The sequence below is a fragment of the Bos mutus genome, chromosome 26, assembly GCF_027580195.1.
Source record: "Bos mutus isolate GX-2022 chromosome 26, NWIPB_WYAK_1.1, whole genome shotgun sequence".
Classification (NCBI taxonomy): domain Eukaryota; kingdom Metazoa; phylum Chordata; class Mammalia; order Artiodactyla; family Bovidae; genus Bos; species Bos mutus.
In genome coordinates this window covers 36,470,407-36,490,269 of record NC_091642.1, presented here as the reverse complement: position 1 = coordinate 36,490,269, position 19,863 = coordinate 36,470,407, and positions in this window count along the sequence as shown.

The following is a 19,863-nucleotide window of genomic DNA, read 5'->3' as shown; positions in this document are numbered from 1 at the left end:
CAGGTTCTTTATGTCTCCACATGGGAAGGAATTCAGTGAGGCAACGTGATAGGTAAGAAGTAGTCTTGTTAATATCCTCTGTGAAGAGGTTACAGGAAAATGTGTCGAGAGGACGGTCGTGTCTCAGGTCTTGGGTGAGTTTCTGGGACAGGTGCCAAGTGAGAGTCCTTGGTTTGGCACAGGACAGAATTCACAAGTAAGCCAGAGTAAAGGGAAAGCAGGCTCACTGAGAGAGATACACGTTCCATAGGCAGAATGCGGTCCTCTCAGGAGGGAAGAGGGGTCCTGGGGGAACACCCATCATGGAGTGTGGGCCGTCTGGGGAGGTGAGAGTGTGGGGGTAGGGGGTTCGAGGGTGGTGGGTACCAGGGGTGGTTTTTATGGGCTGCTTAATTTCATAGGCTAATGAGTGGGAAGATTATTCCAATTATCTTGGAGAAGGGGCAGGAGTTTCCAGGAATTGGGCCACTGCCCACTTTTTCGCCTTTTCTGGTTGGCCTGGGACCTGTCATGGCACCTGTGGGCATGTTATTAGCATATGCCAGTGTATTACAATATGCGTATAATGAGGCTTAAGGGTTGTTGGAAGTCACGTCTTCTTCCATCTTGGGCCTAATCGGTTTTAACCAGTTTATGTCGTGTCCTCAATGGCAGTGTAATTTTTTTTCAAAGGTTGTGCTCTGCCCTCTTCCCTCTTGTCTCATTGGCCACCCCTAGATGTTAGAGAAGAAGTGGCTGGGGAATGGCTCCTGGGTGGAAGCCTGTCCCACCATCTCGCCCACTATCTCATACCCTCACCAGCAACCCTGGTTAAAGATAAGGCAGGAAATGTTCTCTGAGCTTCCATGATTCCTACATCACCCTCTTCCACAGCCTTTTCCTCTCAATATTATAGTAATTTTCCCTTTGCCTGTCACTCTCTCCCTTCATCCATGCCACCTCCCAGTAGACTATAAGCTTCTTAAGACCCAGAAATTGTCTTCCCTTTTCATCTCTGGTGCCTAGGCAGGGTCTGGCACAAAGCAGGTGCTCAACAGACATTTTTAGAGCAATTGAATGAGGGTCCATTTGAAATAGTGATTTCAGTCATATGACTGTCTTTAACCACTGTCTTTAAGAAATACCTGACTCTTTAGAATTTTTAGTAGAGCCATGGAGGAACAAGAAGTATGATTCAACCTTTAAATAAACATGGGTGCAAAAAGAGACCATATAGCATACTTCAAGAATGTGACCATAAATCAAGTAAATATTTGATCAGTGACATCAATGTATATAAAACATTTCTTTAAGGAAACTTACTTTTGGAAATCCACGTAGACTATCTTAAGTCTGGCTTTGGCATTTTAACCAAAACTACATCTCCAAGACCGGGCATCTCCATGCCCAGAGGCGGTGTCACAGTGATAATGAATGAGGCAAGAGGTAAAAAAAAATTTAGGGTAGTTTGATGTATACTTTTTAAGAACTTTAATTAAAGGAGCCAAATAAATGAGGCACTTAATCAGCAAAGATTTTTTCTGAGTTTGTAGGAAGTAGGCAAGAGCCACTATGACTTCCGTGCTCCCATGAGTGGATGAGCTGCCTGAAACAGAGCCAGTTCAGAGAAGAAGGTCAGGGGGCGGACAGCCACAATAGTTGAAGTGTATTGAGGACTACGTGCCTGCTGTTGTGCTGAAGGCTTTATGCACATTGTCTAATTTGATCTTACCAGCAGCGTGAGACAGGTACTAGTATACCCATTTCACTGATTGGTATAGTAAGGCTCAGAGAGTTTAATAATTTACCCAATATGGAGCTGCTAAGAGGGTGCTGGCAAAAATTGAGAACCAGGCTATCTGGTTCCAAAGACAACAACTTTTTACGATTAAGCTTTAAACTCACTCCCAGATTCAGGTACTAGAAGAAAATTTGATGGGTGTTTTGCTCATTCATTACAGTGTAACAGTACAGCCCCAAACCTAGTTTCATAAAACAAAAATGTATTACCTGTTGATGGGGCCATCAAGGTTTTTTCTGTGTTGGAATCTCTCCTACAGTTTAAGTCAGAAGGTTCAGCCTTGAAAGTCACACAGTGTCACTTCCTCTGCATCCTGCTACTTAAAAATTGGACACAGGACCAGCATAGATTCAAGGAGAGTTTCTGCATGCAAGGGAATAAATACCAGGAAGCATCCTTCCTTGGGGACATTTAGGAGACTGGTTGTTACAGTGGACAAAGCTAAGTGAGCACGTATGAAGCATCCCAGATGTGTATGTGTGCTCCACTTCTCGTGTGCTCTTTCACAGCCCAGAAGGCAGGCAAACCAGGGGCAAGTGTAGATCTCTAAGTAACAGACATGGACACTGTCACTCAGGGAAATTAAGTGACTTACCAAAAGTCACACAGTTTTTAAATGTGGGCATGGAGTGTGGACTTTGGTCTTCTGACTCCTGGCTCTGCACACTATAGATTTTTCCTCAGTTGCTTAGGCTCAGAACTCTTTGGCACCTAGAGGCAGGAGGGAGACAGAGGCTCCACTAGCAGAAAGTAATCAAGAGGAAGGAATCATAAGTCTAAATTGAAAAGGGAAAAGGATATCAAAGTTGTAAGAATTTTAAAAACATGATAACATCAGCTAAAATAGCTGATACAGAAATGGACATGTATCTGCCACTCACAGGAGTATAATTTGGTACAGACTTTCTGGGTATGCAATAGATGCCAAAAGTCTTAGAGTTTTGCAAAATATTTGACCCAGAAATTCCACATCTAATAAATATTCTAAGGAAATAGCTATGAGTATGGACAAATAGTTATTCAGTTCAGTTCAATCGCTCAGACGTGTCCGACCCTTTGCGACCCCATGAACCGCAGCTTGCCAGGCCTCCCTGTCCATCAGCAACTCCCAGAGTTCACCCAAACTCATGTCCATTGAGTCAGTGATGCCATCCAACCATCTCATCCTCTGCCGTCCCCTTCTCCTCCTGCCTTCAATCTTTCCCAGCATCTCTTCAAATGAGTCCGCTCTTTGCATCAGGTGGCCAGAGTATTGGAGCTTTAACATCAGTCCTTCCAATGAACACCCAGAACTGATCTCCTTTAGGATGGACTGGTTGGATCTCCTTGCAGTCCAAGTTATTAGAATATGCCATATAGATTTTTTTTTGACTGTTTCTGTGCCTGGGCTTCTCTTGTTCTGAAGCTTAGGCTCTAGAATGCACGGACTCAGTAGTTGCAGTGTTTGGGCAACTCTCTAATTGTAGCACACAGGCTTAGTTGTCCCGTGGCCATGCAGTCTGTCCACCAACCAGGAATCGAACTGACGTCCCTCACGTTGGGAGGCAGTGTGTTAATCACTGGACCACCAGGCAAGTCCCTGTGTTGTAGTATTTTTGCTAACAGGGAAGAATGAGACAATTCAAATGTCTAACAATAAGGGTTTTGTTGCATAATGAAAGGTCATTCTGCCATTAAATTGATGTTAATGCAAAACTATTTAATGTCCTGTAAAATGTTCACAACATTATTTATAGGAAAAGAGTAGGTTTTAAAACTGTATTATATGTGCCACCTTTACTACAAAAAGCCATACTGTATCCATACACGCAGAAAAAGGGACAAGAAAGAAGTAATACCAAAATGTTAATAGTAATTTTTTGAGGGTGAGGGGGATTATAGGTTTTTTTCTTTAAAAAATTTTTTTATTCTTTATATTTTTAAAATTGTTTATAGTATGTATTACTTTTGTAATGAATATTTTAAAAGACAGATCAAGAAGGGAATTAGGAAAATATAGAGGGTTTTAAGCTAGTTTCAACAAACCAAATAGAAGGTAAGCATCAGATCATATCACTCAGTCGTGTCCGACTCTTCGCAACCCCATGAATCGCAGCACGCCAGGCCTCCCTGTCCATCACCAACTCCCGGAGTTCACTCAGACTCACGTCCATCGAGTCAATGATGCCATCCAGCCATCTCATCCTCTGTCGTCCCCTTCTCCTCTTGCCCCCAATCCCTCCCAGCATCAGAGTCTTTTCCAATGAGTCAACTCTTCGCATGAGGTGGCCAAAGTACTGGAGTTTCAGCTTTAGCATCATTCCTTCCAAAGAAATCCCAGGGCTGATCTCCTTCAGAATGGACTGGTTGGATCTCCTTGCAGTCCAAGGGACGCTCAAGAGTCTTCTCCAACACTGCACTTCAAAAGCATAAATTCTTCGGCGCTCAGCCTTCTTCACAGTCCAACTCTCACATCCATACATGTCCACAGGAAAAACCATAGCCTTGACTAGACGGACCTTTGTTGGTAAAGTAATGTCTCTGCTTTTGAATATGCTATCTAGGTTGGTCATAACTTTCCTTCCAAGGAGTAAGCGTCTTTTAATTTCATGGCTGCAGTCACCATCTGCAGTGATTTTGGAGCCCAGAAAAATAAAGTCTGACACTGTTTCCACTGTTTCCCCATCTATTTCCCATGAAATGATGAGACCGGATGCCATGATCTTTGTTTTCTGAATGTTGAGCTTTAAGCCAACTTTTTCACTCTCCACTTTCACTTTCATCAAGAGGCTTTTTAGTTCCTCTTCACTTCCTGCCATAAGGTTGGTGTCATCTGCATATCTGAGGTTATTGATATTTCTCCCGGCAATCTTGATTCCAGCTTGTGTTTCTTCCAGTCCAGCGTTTCTCATGATGTACTCTGCATATAAGTTAAAGAAGCAGGGTGACAATATACAGCCTTGACATACTCCTTTTCCTATTTGGAACCAGTCTGTTGTTCCATGTCCAGTTCTAACTGTTGCTTCCTCACCTGCATACAAATTTCTCAAGAGGCAGATCAGGTGGCCTGGTATTCCCATCTCTTTCAGAATTTTCCACAGTTTCTTGTGATCCACACAGTCAAAGTCTTTGGCATAGTCAATAAAGCAGAAATAGATGTTTTTCTGGAACTCTCTTGCTTTTTCCATGATCCAGCAGATGTTGGCAATTTGATCTCTAGTTCCTCTGCCTTTTCTAAAACCAGCTTGAACATCAGGAAGTTCACGGTTCACATATTGCTGAAGCCTGGCTTGGAGAATTTTGAGCATTACTTTACTAGTGTGTGAGATGAGTGCAATTGTGCGGTAGTTTTAACATTCTTTGGCATTGCCTTTCTTTGGGATTGGAATGAAAACTGACCTTTTCCAGTCCTGTGGCCACTGCTGAGTTTTCCAAATTTGCTGGCATATTGAGTGCAGCACTTTCACAGCATCATCTTTCAGGATTTGGAATAGCTCAACTGGAATTCCATCACCTCCACTAGCTTTGTTCGTAGTGATGCTTCCTAAGGCCCACTTGACTTCACATTCCAGGATGTCTGGCTCTAGGTCAGTGATCACACCATCGTGATTATCTTGGTCGTGAAGATCTTCTTTGTACAGTTCTTCTGTGTATTCTTGCCATCTGTTCTTAATATCTTCTGCTTCTGTTAGGTCCATACCATTTCTGTCTTTTATCGAGCCCATCTTTGCATGAAATGTTCCTTTGGTATCTCTGATTTTCTTAAAGAGATCCCTAGTCTTTCCCATTCTGTTGTTTTCCTCTATTTCTTTGCATTGATTGCTGAAGAAGGCTTTCTTATCTCTTCTTGCTATTCTTTGGAACTCTGCATTCAGATGTTTATATCTTTCCTTTTCTCCTTTGCTTTTTGCTTCTCTTCTTTTCACAGCTATTTGTAAGGCCTCCCCAGACAGCCATTTTGCTTTTTTGCATTTCTTTTCCATGGGGATGGTCTTGATCCCTGTCTCCTGTACAGTGTCACAAACCTCATTCTATAGTTCATCAGGCACTCTATCTATCAGATCTAGGCCCTTAAATCTATTTCTCACTTCCACTGTATAATCATAAGGGATTTGATTTAGGTCATACCTGAATGGCCTAGTGGTTTTCCCTACTTTCTTCAATTTAAGTCTGAATATGGCAATAAGGAGTTCATGGTCTGAGCCACAGTCAGCTCCTGGTCTTGTTTTTGCTGACTGTATAGAGCTTCTCCATCTTTGGCTGCAAAGAATATAATCAATCTGATTTCGGTGTTGACCATCTGGTGATGTCCATGTATAGAGTCTTCTCTTGTGTTGTTGGAAGAGGGTGTTTGCTGTGACCAGTGCATTTTCTTGGCAAAACTCTATTAGTCTTTGCCCTGCTTCATTCCGTATTCCCAGGCCAAATTTGCCTGTTACTCCAGTTGTTTCTTGACTTCCTACTTTTGCATTCCAGTCCCCTATAATGAAAAGGACATCTTTTTTGGGTGTTAGTTCTAAAAGGTCTTGTAGGTCTTCATAGAACCGTTCAACTTCAGCTTCTTCAGCATTACTGGTTGGGGCATAGACTTGGATTACTATGATATTGAATGGTTTGCCTTGGAAACGAACAGAGATCATTCTGTCGTTTTTGAGATTGCATCCAAGTACTGCATTTCGGACTCTTTTGTTGACCATGATGGCCACTCCATTTCTTCTGAGGGATTCCTGCCCGCAGTAGTAGATATAATGGTCATCTGAGTTAAATTCACCCATTCCAGTCCATTTGAGTTTGCTGATTCCTAGAATGTCGACATTCACTCTTGCCATCTCTTGTTTGACCACTTCCAATTTGCCTTGATTCATGGACCTGACATTCCAGGTTCCTATGCAATATTGCTCTTTACAGCATCGGACCTTGCTTCTAGCACCAGTCTCATCCACAGCGGGGTATCATTTTTGCTTTGGCTCCATCTTTTCATTCTTTCTGGAGTTATTTCTCCACTGATCTCCAGGAGCATATTGGGCACCTACTGACCTGGGGAGTTTCTCTTTCAGTATCCTATCATTTTGCCTTTTCATACTGTTCATGGGGTTCTCAAGGCAAGAATACTGAAGTGGTTTGCCATTCCCTTCTCCAGCAGACCACATTCTGTCAGATCCCTCCACCATGACCTGCCCATCCTGGGTTGACCCACAGGCATGGCTTAGTTTCATTGAGCTAGACAAGGCTGTGGTCCTAGTGTGATTAGATTGACTAGTTTTCTGTGAGTATGGTTTCAGTGTGTCTGCCCTCTGATGCCCTCTTGCAACACCTACCGTCTTATTTGGGTTTCTCTTACCTTGGGTGTGGGGTATCTCTTCACAGCTGCTCCAGCAAAGCGCAGCCATTGCTCCTTACCTTGGACAAGAGGTATCTCCTCACTGCCGCCCTTCCTGACTTTCAATGTGGGATAGCTCCTCTAGGCCCTCCTGCGCCCACGCAGCCATGGCTCCTTGGACATGGGGTTGGTGGTCCTGGCCGCTGCCCCTGGCCTTGGGCTTGGGGCGTGGGATATCTCCTCCCGGCCGCCACCCCTGACCTCGGACGCGGGGTAACTCCTCTCGTTGCCGCCCCTGACCTCAGACGCGGAGTAACTCCTCTCGTCGCCACCCCTGGCCTCGGATGCTGGGTATCTCCTCTGGGCCACCCCCCACTGACCTCGGACGCGGGGTAGCTCCTCTAGGCCGTTCCTGCGCCGTCGCAGTCTGGTACTCTCGGCCTCTGCCCCTGACCTCGGACATGGGGTAACTCCTCTTGGCCACTGCTCTTCGGGCATGGGGTCCTCCCGGCTTCTGCCCCTGACCTCAGACGTGGGGTGGCTCCTCTCGGCCGCGCTTTAGCGTGCCCGTCGCAGCCGCCTGCGCTTTAGTGTGCCCGTCGCAGCGCGCCCGTCAGGAATAATATAATACCTTATATTTGACTCTTCAAAGTGCTTTTTAATTCAAGGTATAACATTTTGAACTGTGGTGTTGGAGAAGACTCTTGAGAGTCCTTTGGACTGCAAGGAGATCCAACCAGTCCATTCTAAAGGAGATCAGCCCTGGGTGTTCTTTGGAAGGAACGATGCTAAAGCTGAAACTCCAGTACTTTGGCCACCTCATGCGAAGAGTTGACTCATTGGAAAAGACTCTGATGCTGGGAGGGATTGAGGGCAGGAGGAGAGGGGAAGACAGAGATGAGATGGCTGGATGGCATCACCGACTCGATGGACGTGAGTTTGAGTGAACTCTTGGAGTTGACGATGGATAGGTAGGCCTGGCGTGCTGCAGTTCATGGGCTTGCAGAGTTGGACGCGACTGAGCAACTGAACTGAACTGAATTTCATTTCTACAACAATTCAATGAGGGAGATTGGACAGGTATTATTATTTCTGTTTTGTAAATGAGAAAAGTGAGAGTCTAAGTAAGAAAGCCTTCCTCAGTGATCAATGCAAAGAAATAGAGGAAAACAATAGAATGGGAAAAACTAGACATCTCGTTAAGAAAATTAAAGATACCAAGGGATATACAGAAGAACTATACAAAAAAGATCTTCACGACCCAGATAATCACGATGGTGTGATCACTCACCTGGAGCCAGACATCCTGGAATGCGAAGTCAAGTGGGCCTTATGAAGCATCACTACGAACAAAGCTAGTGGAAGTGATGGAATTCCAGTTGAGCTCTTTCAAATCCTAAAAGATGATGCTGTGAAAGTGCTGCACTCAATATGCCAGCAAATCTGGAAAACTCAGCAGTGGCCACAGGGCTGGAAAAAGTCAGTTTTCATTCCAATCCCTAAGAAAAGCAATGCCAAAGAATGTTCAAACTACCACACAGTTGCACTCATCTCACACACTAGTAATGCTCAAAATTCTCCAAGCCAGGCTTCAATAATACATGAACCATGAACTTCCAGATGTTCAAGCTGATTTTAGAAAAGGCAGAGGAACCAGAGATCAAATTGCCAACATCCGCTGAATCATGGAAAAAGCAAGAGAGTTCCAGAAAAACATCTGCTTTATTGACTATGCCAAAGCCTTTTACTATGTGGATCACAACAAACTGTAGAAAATTCTTAAAAAGAGGAGAATACCAGACCACCTGACCTGTCTCCTGAGAAATCTGTATGCAGGTCAGGAAGCAACAGTTACAACTGGACATGGAACAACAGACCAGTTCCAAATCAGGAAAGGAGTACACCAAGGTTGTATATTGTCACCCTGCTTATTTAACTTATATGCAGAGTACCTCATGAGAAACGCTGGGGTGTATGAAACACAAGCTGGAATCAAGATTGCCGGGAGAAATATCAGTAAACCTCAGATATGCACATGACACCACCCTTATGGCAGGAAGTGAAGAAGAACTAAAGAGCCTCTTGATGAAAGTGAAAGAGGAGAGTGAAAAAGTTGGCTTAAAACTCAACATTCAGAAAACTAAGATCACAGAAAACTAAGATCATGGCATCCAGTCCCATCACTTCATGGCAAATAGATGGGGAAACTGGAAACAGTGATAGACTTTATTTTTCTGGGCTCCAAAATCACTGCAGAGGGTGATTGCAGCCATGAAATTAATAGATGCTTACTCCTTGGAAGAAAAGCTATGACCAACCTAGACAGCATATTAAAAAGCAGAGACATTACTTTGCCAACAAAGGTCCATCTAGTCAAAGCTATGGTTTTTCCAGTGGTCATGTATGGATGTGAGAGTTGGACTATAAAGAAAGCTGAGCTCCGAAGAACTGATGTTTTTGAACTGTGGTGTTGGGGAAGACTCTTGAGAGTCCCTTGGACTGCAAGGAGATCCAACTAGTTCATCCTAAAGGAAATCAGTCCTGAATATTCATTGGAAGGACTGATGCTGAAGCTGAAACTCCAATACTTTGGCCTCCTGATGTGAAGAACTGACTCATTTGAAAAGACCCTGATCCTGGGAAAGATTGAAGGCAGGAGGAGAAGGGGACGACAGAGGATGAGATGGTTGGATGGCATCACTGACTCATTGGACGTGAGTTTGAGTAAACTCCAGGAGTTAGTGATGGACAGGGAGGCCTGGCGTGCTGCAGTCCATGGGATCACAAAGGGTTGGACATGACTGAACGACTGAACTGAACTGAAGTGGTTAAATCTGCAAGGTCAACCCAGCTCATTAGGATGAAACCAGCACTTGAGCACAGACCTGCTGGCCCATTCCTGGACCTTAGATGCCGAAGTCACACAAAAATGTATTACTGCCTATCGTGGTTTTGTGCATCAAGGGGGCCAGCTTGTTCTCTGTTGGAGTCTCGCCTACAGTTTCAGTCAGATGGTAGCTTTGGAGTGAACTGACACATCCACTTTTCATGTTACCATTGTGGACCCCTCTACCTCTATGGCTTTAGCCTACCCAGAGTCCCTGCCCACCTCTGGTCTCAGAATTCTGACTTTTCTCTGTGGAATCTGCCCTTTCTCAGACTTGGTCCCGATTCCAGGGGTGAGCACATGACCTCAACCCAGCCAATGAGAGCCATCATGGGGAATTCTGCCCAAAATGTTAGAAAAGAGTTGTTGAATTTGTAGGAAGTGGGCAAGAGCTGCTGTGCCCTCTGTGCTCCCATGAGGGGATGAGCTGCCTGAAACAGAGCCAGTTCAGAGAAGAGAGTCAGGAGGCTGACAGACACCCAAATAAGTTGTTTGGGTCCCTGGATCCTGTGTGCCTAAAGCTGGATCCACCTACTGGCCTTTCTGCTTACCTGAATCAGAACACGGCTTTTCCCTTCTCTCCTCCCCCCTCGTCCCACCTTTACCCTCCTCTTCCTCCTTCTTCTTTTTGTTTGTTTAACTTTGAGTTGAATTTCCAACCAAGACTCCTGACAGGGTATTCTCTGGTTTCAGTTCTCTTTTCTTTAAAAAAAAATTTTAATGTGTTTATTTACTTTGGGCTGTGTTGGGTCTTCATTGTTGTGTGTGGGCTTTCTCTAGTTGTGATTCCTGAGTCTCATTGCAGTGCCTTTTCTTGTTGCAGTAGTTGTGGTACATGGGCTTAGCTGTTGCGTGGCATGTGGGATCTTTCTGGAGCAGGGATCAAACCTGTGTCCCTTGCACTGGCAGGCGGATTCTCAACCCCTGGACCACCGGGGAAGTCCCGGTCTCAGTTTTCTTAGCTATAAGATGGGGACACAAATAGTAAAGTGCTGCTCACCTCCCACAAGGGATTTTCTGAGATTTACATGAGTCAATCATATCATGTGCTTGTCAGTAAAAGCTATGATTTTTTAACAATTTAGAAAAGACTGACTTCAGAAATCTCAGCTCCTCACCACCATCCCCCAAAGAAGGAAAGAGACTGCTCCATGCATAATAGTATAGAGAATAGATTCCTAAGTTGTGAGAAAAGAGAACGTACTGTGTCAGCAACTTCAACCAGGAGCTTCTCTTTCTTAATTCTCTGGTAGCCAGTCCCACCCCGACCTCCCTTCTCATGCACTCACACACACCCTTACTCCCTAAGGGTCCCCTTCAGTGCCAGGCCCTGGAAAAACTTTCTGTTGGCAATTGTTAGAAATAGCAGAAGTTTCAAGAGAGGAAGAAAAAGTGGAGGTGACGTGGTTGGCAAGACAGAACTGGCTGATTTTGCAACACAACTTGGAGAGAGGGAAAGTAAAGTAGGAGAAAGTTGGCGAGGACTTACAGCCTTGTTCCTATAGTGGTTAAAGAAAGTAAGGACTTGGGGCCTGCACTCAGCCAATGCTCAGGTAAGCCTGAGCATTTCCCCAGAGAGCTAGGACTCTGATGAAGCCAGGTCAGAGGGCTCTGAGATTAAGGAATAATCCTTAGTACAGGAGGAGCAAAATTCACATACAAACCTACTCTGCTGGATTAAACCGAAAAGACATTAATGTAGCTTACAAGATCTCTGAAGTGGGTCCAGAGAATTGGTTTTGGACACTTCCCAGTCTGGACAGATGTCATGCTCAGCTCCCACTGTTGGTGTGGTCACTGGGTGCTGGAACCCCCACCACAGTGCCCTAAACACTCACCCCAGAGTGAATTCTCTGCCGCCCCAGCTTCCTCATGTCCTCTCCTGGAGGCCAAGTCAGTCATGGGGTGTCTGATTGGGCTAAACCTAGGATACAGTCTTGCTGCAAGGGAGCTGAGAAAGCCGGTGTCAGCCTCTGACCTTGGGGAGGCAGGACCCACAGTGCGGGAAACTTTCCAATTACAGGATGGGGTTCAAAAGGGCAGCCATCAGGTAGGTATATATCCCCCAACAGCATCTCTGTACTGTGTGTGTGTGTGTGCACACGCATATACATGTGTGAAACAGGCATAAGACCTGTCTCAAGGTCTCTTTTCCACAGTGTCTTCATCCTTAAAAATCCAAAGAACTGTCATTCAAGCCCCTGCCCGCAGCAGGAGCCCAGTCTCTGCATTTGACTGAAGTCAGACCACAGCTCCAAGTACTACCTGGTCCCCACTTCTCCTTGCGGTTCTGTTCCTTCAGGTGGTTATTACCCCCCGCTCCCCACCTCAGATGTGGACCCAGGGCTGTCTAATCCCCCCACTCTCTGAAATCTTTCTCCTAATTCATCTCCTGTATCGTCATTGGGCTATGATTTGTCACATCCTCTCCCCTCAGGACTCAGTTCTGGTTTCCCTCTACAGAAGCAAGGGTCCATTAAAGCAGCCTCAGAGATGAATTCAGCTACCAAAACTAGGCTGCAAAGACGGAAGTCATTTCTTTAAGCACTGGATCTTATCCCAGATAGAGAACCCTGTTCTGGGGGAGAGTTGAAGAACTGCTCTAGGAAGTTTCTCCTTTAGAAAAGCCCAGAAAGCAAACTAAGGTCAATGCCCCAGATCAGTCCCTGCTCCACACTTCAGGTGACCGAGTCTGTTAGGAACCCACAGTTCTGGACAAAGCAGGGTGAAACGCTGGGTGGGGACTGATGCGCCATGTTCCTCGACTCTTCCACGTCTGCCTTCCCCCTTCAGTGACATGTATGTACTTGCCTCGCCCTCCACCCCAGTTCATTTCTGTCCTCAGTGCTTGTCTGTTGAGTGACCCACCAGCTCCTTTGTGCATCCTGCTTGAGTCTCCCGGGAGGGCCCACTACTAGCCCCACCTATCTCCATGACATTCACCCAGGGGTTGGTCCCATATTTTATCTATGTTTTGTGAGTTCCCCACAGACTTAAGACAGGGACTATATATCATTTGCTTTGGCATCCTCAACAACTGGCAGAGTGCCTGTTAGTGTTTTTGAATGGAAAGAAGAAAAGATGGATTGATGGATGGATGCACACCTGAGCTTTGAGGGACCATAGTCAGATGCCACGAGGGGGCAGTGTGGAGCAGCTTTAAAAGTATTCCCCAGCTCAGCCACCAGACCCTTGCTGGCAGCTAGGTTTCTAGAATTTATTTTGTTTAATATTTTCATTTGTGAGACAAGAAGCTGAGGCTCCAGAAGGTGATGGCTGTGCCCAAGGGCAGGCAGCTCCTGAACTGGGCTCTTGGGTGGGTCCAGCACTCTGCCCATTATAGTATGCCCCATAAACCAGCTGCCTAGGCTCTGGGGACCCCTTTCATTACCCCCTGGAGCCCTTCCTGAAAGGCTACCCATCAGCCTCACAACCAACATCCAGCCTGGGAGGCTGCCACCCGTATGACCAGGCATTTCCTGACACCCTTCATTGCTGGGCTTGCGGCTGCTTGTGCCTAGATTCCCCAGAGTCTGCACCTCCCCAGCAGTGGCAGAAGAAGCCCCCAGGCCTGGGTTTCTGGCCACTTAAGTGGGTTGTAACTTCGTGGTTCCTGGAGAGGAATTTCAGGATATTCCATCAAGTTTGATACTGCAACTGCCTATCTCTATTCTGAGTGGGACCTGGTGTCACCTCAAAACTGCTGTGGCTCCAAAAAGAGCCCGTCTAAGAACCTGTCCAAGGTCACTGGGATGGCAGTCAGCAACCTGGGTCTGCTCCGTTGGGCCTAACCAGCCATGGAAGCTGGACCCCCTCCCCTTGCCCTGCTGGGGCCTTCCACTGCCTCATGTGTAGAATGAGAAACTACACTACCTGCCCTGGATAACTGTCCTTAGGAGGAGATCAGAGCATGAACACGAGAGGGTTTTTAATATGGAGGTCTTTTCTTCTATAAATTCACACATCCTTATTATTGTCATGGTCTGGGCTGCTGAGCCTGGACTGAGTTTTCCTGGAGGCCTGGAGCAGAAGTTCCTGGTCTTTGGGACCTCACGGGTCAGGATAATATTTTCTATTATAAATCTTAACAAATCTCATAGGTTTTTGTTTTTGTTTTTGTTTTTTCTCCAAAGAAAGAAGTAAGCGATTTTAAATATTTAGTCCATTTAAAAAATGCACTTATTTATGTATTTTTGACCATGCTGGGTCTCCACTGCTGTGTGCAGGCTTTCTCTAGTCGTGGCGAGTGGGGGCTACTCTAGTTGCTGTGTGCAGGCTTCACGTTGCCGTGGTTTCTCGTATCCCGGGGTCCGGTCGGCCTCTGGAGTGTGGGCTCAGTAATTGTGGTGCACAGACTTAGCTGTCCTGAGGCATGTGGAATCTTCCCCAACCAGGGCTCGAACCCATCGTGTCCCCTGCATTGGCAGGAAGAGTCTTAACCGCTGGACCATCAGAGAAGTCCTCATAGGATTTTTACACAGGTCAACCTTTTTACATAGGATTGTTTCTTCTAAAGATACTTTGTCCTAAAAGAAAAAGAAGCTTAGCATAAAAGTGAGCAGAACATAATTTTACAATTAAAAGTGGACGTATTTAGCTTTGAGAAAAACTTGTTTAGTTGCTAAGTCGTGTCTGGCTCTTTGCAATCCTATGGACTATAGCCTGCTAGGCTCCTCTGTCTATGGGATTTACCAGGCAAGAATACTAGAACGGGTTGCCATTTCTTTCTCCAGGGGATTTTCCCAACCCAGGGATCGAACCTGAGACTCCTGCATAGGCAGGTGGATTCTTTACCATTGAGCTACCAGGGAAACCCCCGATGAAAAACTACGTGGCCTATATTTTTCTTGTTTCACTTTAAACCAGTGGAAAGGGAAGCAAGGATGGATGTCTGAGAGCCATTGCTGGAGGGTATGTGTGGTTGGGTGTTTCCCCCACCTGCAGGCACGCTCTCGGCAGGAAGAGGTGTGTCATGGGGCAGCCTTGTGCATTAGGGGAACTGAAGTACAAAGCAGGAAAATAATGTTCCGGGCAATTTTAAAAATGCATATTACAAATTCATGGGTGTACCCTGACCCCCAATTTGTAAAGTACTATATGCCTATAGCCAGCCTCAGATGCATAGAAAAAAAACGCTGGAAATCTACCCAGCAAAATTTCACAGGGTTATCTCTGAGTTATTTCTTATATTTGTTTATGTTTATTTTCTCTGAATTATTTCTTATATTTTCTAGATCTTACTGTTTTATAATCAGAAACATAGAAGGAATAAAGTTTTTTTTAAAAAAATAAGTGATGCAAGAGGAATCTTGCAATATACTGTGTAAGACCTTGGCCAATAGTCTCCTTGGGATACACAGAATTTCAATAAAGCCACATCTTGGGTTGCAGAAGGCTCTTTTGGGATTGTGATGGTATCATCCACCCCCCATCTTCACATTTCTAGAGCCTGGTCTGGTGCCTGGCATGTGGTAAGGATGGAACCATCAGTGTGTGTTAAGTGGACCACTTTCCTTCCTAGACTGGCCAGTGTGGCTCCTCAGGGAGAGGGGGCCACAGAGAAAAGCTGCCGTTTATGTAGAAATGGACCTTATCTGAATTGCTTTTCTGAGTACAAAAATTTGTAGTTGCGGCTTTTCCTTGGAAGAATGGAGCCAGGTGATCACCAAATTCCTTTTTGTGAGTTTAAGGTCCTATCTTAGAGGCAATCTGGTTGCCACTAAAGGAAAGACCACCTTTAAACAACAAGGTTTGGGGAGGGCAGATCTTCCAAGGTTAGCCATCTTGGCGACAGCAATAGGAATTAATTCTGGCCAATTCAAGCAGGAAGGAAATGTACTGAAAAGGCTCCTGCTGACTCCCAGTTTGGACAGGAGGACTACAGCCAGCTGATAAAACGGGCAGGACCAGGAGCAGTCAGCAGAGGAACCACTGCTGAGGCCACTGGGCCCCGCCTCCTGGGCAAGCTTCTGTTTTCTCATGGTTTCAAGTCCTGGCAGGTTCACCACAGTGTGCAGAACATGGAATCTGGAGCCAGACGGGCTGGTTTCAGACCATACTAATGAGGACCTTAGGCAAATTCCGTTACTTCTCTAGGCTTCTGTTTCCACATCTGTAAAATGGGCTTTTAAAAGTACCCACTTGCATTCATTATCTTTGCTATAATATGAAACAAATTTCCCCCAAAGTTAGTGGCTTAGAACAACAATGAACATGCATTATCTCTAAGTTTCTATGGTTCAGGGATTCAGTAGCAGCTTATCTGGGTGACTCCGCTATAAGGATTCTCTAGAGGTTTGGTTAGATAGGGGCCAGGGCCATAGTTACCTGAAGGCTCAGCTGGGGCTGGAAGTGCTATTTCCAAAGTGACTTTCTCACCTGGCTGACACAGTGGTGCTGGATGTGGGCTGCACTTTATCCCTCAGTGGGCTGCTTGAGTGTCCTTACAACATGGTGGTTGCTTTCCCCCAGAGCAAGTGATGCCAGAGAGAGAGCAAGACAGAGGTCACATGCTTTTAATGACCTCACTGGTGGAGTAGTATCATTTCTGCTACATCCATTCATTAGGCAAAAAGTTAGTCCCACTCACATGCAAGGGGAGGAGAATTAGGTTCCACTTTTTGAAGGGAGGAGTGTCAAAAAATTTGCAGCCATATGTTATAAACACCACACTACCTCATAGGATTGTTATGAAAATTAAGTGGCTTAATACAAATAAGTGCTTAAAACAGTGCCTGGGTCATGGTAGTTACCATGTACATATGTGTTGATTGCTCTTAATATTGTTACTGCTTCTATTATTATTATTCTCCCTTGCCCTCCCCACACCCCCAGCCCTGCCCCCTGCTCCTCACTGTCCTTTCTCCTCAAAGTCACCTCAGAGGTGAGGCTGATCCCTCCTGGAGTTGTTTGTTCCTAAGACGCCCTCAGGAAGCAGTGGCTTCCTCAGGACTGTCCTCACCATCTTCGTTTGCCTCAGGAAACCAAGTGTCGTCACACTAGGTCTCCAACAACCGAGGTCCGGCCGGCGCCAGACCCTCATTGTACGTCTCAGTCCTCACAGTTGCACAAGGCTGGCCCCATCTCTCCTCTCTTCCTCTGCTCAGGCGAGATTCCCGCAACGGTGAGCTTGAGCACAGCCGCCAGGCAAGTGGTGGGGTTGATGGGACACACTCCTGTCCAGTCAGCGCCCCCAGTGTGATAGGTGTGGGCGCAGCTCTGAGGGCTGAAGCAGAGACCACCGACAAGCGGAAGAGTCAGGGAGAAGAGCCCTTGCAGCACAAGCCTGCAAACCACCAGGTGGCTCCCTGCCGAGGACACCTGCCTGAGGGGTGTGAACGGCGGCCGAGACCCAGCCCGGCCCTCCTCCCCGAGCTCCGAGCCTTGTCTGCATCCACCTTGCCTCTTCCTAGTGTCCGCTCACTTTTCTAATTTTGCTACAGCATGGCATGCGTTAGTTGTGGTTGGGCCACCAGGCCTGGTTGACAGATGCCTGCCCTGGACCTTTAGTACGCAAATACTTCATGACCAGGTGCCGATCACTTGTCTCGCTTGGACTTAGCTTTTCGTTTTCCACTTTCTACTTGGGTTTCTCTGTTTTGGCCAATAGGTGTGACATGGATAGGGGGATTACAGGCCCAAGGCACGTGAAAGCTCCTGCTATTTACTCAGAACGGTGTGGCTGTCACGTCCTACACTTTGCACGTATCCGAAGGCCACTTGGTGCCCTGTCCACTTGGGAACTCATGGGCCTCCTTGAAGAAGGAGCTTGAGGTGGCCTTCCCTGCACCCTACCGGCCTGGCTGGGGTGGTTACTCAGCTGTGAATACTCAGGGCAGTGGGGCCTGGGGTCTAAACACCTTGATAAGATGGGAGGAGCAGAGGCAGGAGGGAGACTTTAAATCTCTACACAGGAGTAAGTGCCCTTTGCCTTCTGCTCCAGAATAGATCTTAATTGTACAAGGAGATATTCTGGACTTTGCAAGAACTTATGTTTCAAACCTGATAGACATAGATCTATAGATAAAGAGATGATACACAGACTGGCTACGGAGAAGTTTGGAGAGGAAACTGCAGACCAGAAAGCATTTTCATACAAACTTTATAAAGTTTTTCCGGAGGAAAATTAAGAAAACCCACACACAGGAAAAAATCCCCTCCTCTTGTTTGGTTAAAAATATAAATAGGCACAGGAGTCACCCTCAATATGACCTTCCATTTATTTCAGAAACTAGACTGCCCATATTTATATTTGGTGGATCCTCATCTCCATTACTACCAGTTTATCTAAGCGTGGAAGAGGCAAAGAAACATGATACTAATGGTGACCCTGAGCAGTGAATCCAGCTGTCACGACCAGGGCTCACCTCTCTGTGGTTTCCTCCCGCCTTGTCTCTGAGGAACAGGTGATGTCAGTGCACTGAGGGGACTCTGTACCTGGCCCCTCGGAACAGGGGGATTTTGCAGCTGTGGACACCCGGGGCCACAGCACGACGTTGAGCCTCACCAGTGGGTTGGTGAAAGGGGTTACAGAGTTCATGGTGAAGTTCCTACCAGGAAAAGAATCACATTTCTGGTTTTTGCTGCAGGGTGGGACTTCACAGCGGAAGCCAACAGTAAGCGGTAGAGTGTGCCAAGGCCGAAAGAGGACACAGCCTCTGGCCCAGGGTTTCTCAGCCTCAGCACCATCGGTACTTGGGGCTAGACAGGTCTTTGCTGCAGAGCTGTCCTGTGCACTGCAGGATGTTTGGCAGCAGCCCTGGCCTCTCCCCTACCCACTGGACGCCACAACAACCCCCTAGGGTGACAAGCAAAAAATGTCTCTGGATGGTTACCAAATGTCTCTGTGGCAGTGTGTGTGTGTGTACGCGAGCGCATAACATCTACCTCCTGCCCTCACCCCAGTTAAGAAGCACTGCTCTAGTGCTTAAGAGCAGGGGCCAGGGCAAATTAGGGCAAAAAGCAGATAACCAGACTGCTTAGATTCAAATCCCAGTGCCTGCAACCTGTAGGAGCACTGCTACTGCTGCTGCTGCTGCTAAGTCGCTTCAGTCGCGTCCGACTCTGTGCGACCCCAGAGATGGCCTCAGGCTCCCCTGCCCCTGGGATTTTCCAGGCAAGAACACTGGAGTGGGTTGCCATTTCCTTCTCCAATGCATGAAAGTGAAAAGTGAAAGTGAAGTCTCTCAGTCTTCCGACTCTTCGCAACCTCATGGACTGCAGCCTACCAGGCTCCTCCGTCCATGGGATTTTCCAGGCAAGAGTACTGGAGTGGGGTGCCATTGCCTTCTCCGTAGGAGCACTAAATGAGTTAAAAAATGTAACAGTGGGCTGCCAGATAATTTATCTTCCAAATCAGAGCAATTTCATATTGGAAGAGGGTTCTAATAATAATCTCATGACCTGAGACAATCCCAGCAAACAGGGCTGTGTGGTCAGCCCTTAAGCCCACACACAGTGTTAAGCACAGCCTGACCCAGTGTCCCCTGAACATCTACTGTGCTAAGTGCATTACAGGTGGGAACTTCACTTGATTCCCCCAAAACCTATAAGATAATACTTTTATTCTGCCCTTTGGATACACAGGAAGATTGAAACACTTAAAGCTAAAATAATTAGCCCAAGGTCACACAGTGAGTAGTACAGTCAGGATTCTGGTTCCAGCAAGCAAGTTTTCAAGCCTGTGTTCTTAACCACTGCCCATGTGTGCTTGGGGAGTCCCGGAAACACAGTACTACTCAACATTCACCAAACTCCACATGGACTACTAGCTCTTATTCACAGTTCCAACATCAAACTCATTGACAAATCTGGGTCTTCAGGGATTACTGTGATGGAAAGCAGATAGATTCAGATCAATGTGGAGCAGGAGATGAGAGTGGCAGCCTTCCATCTGAT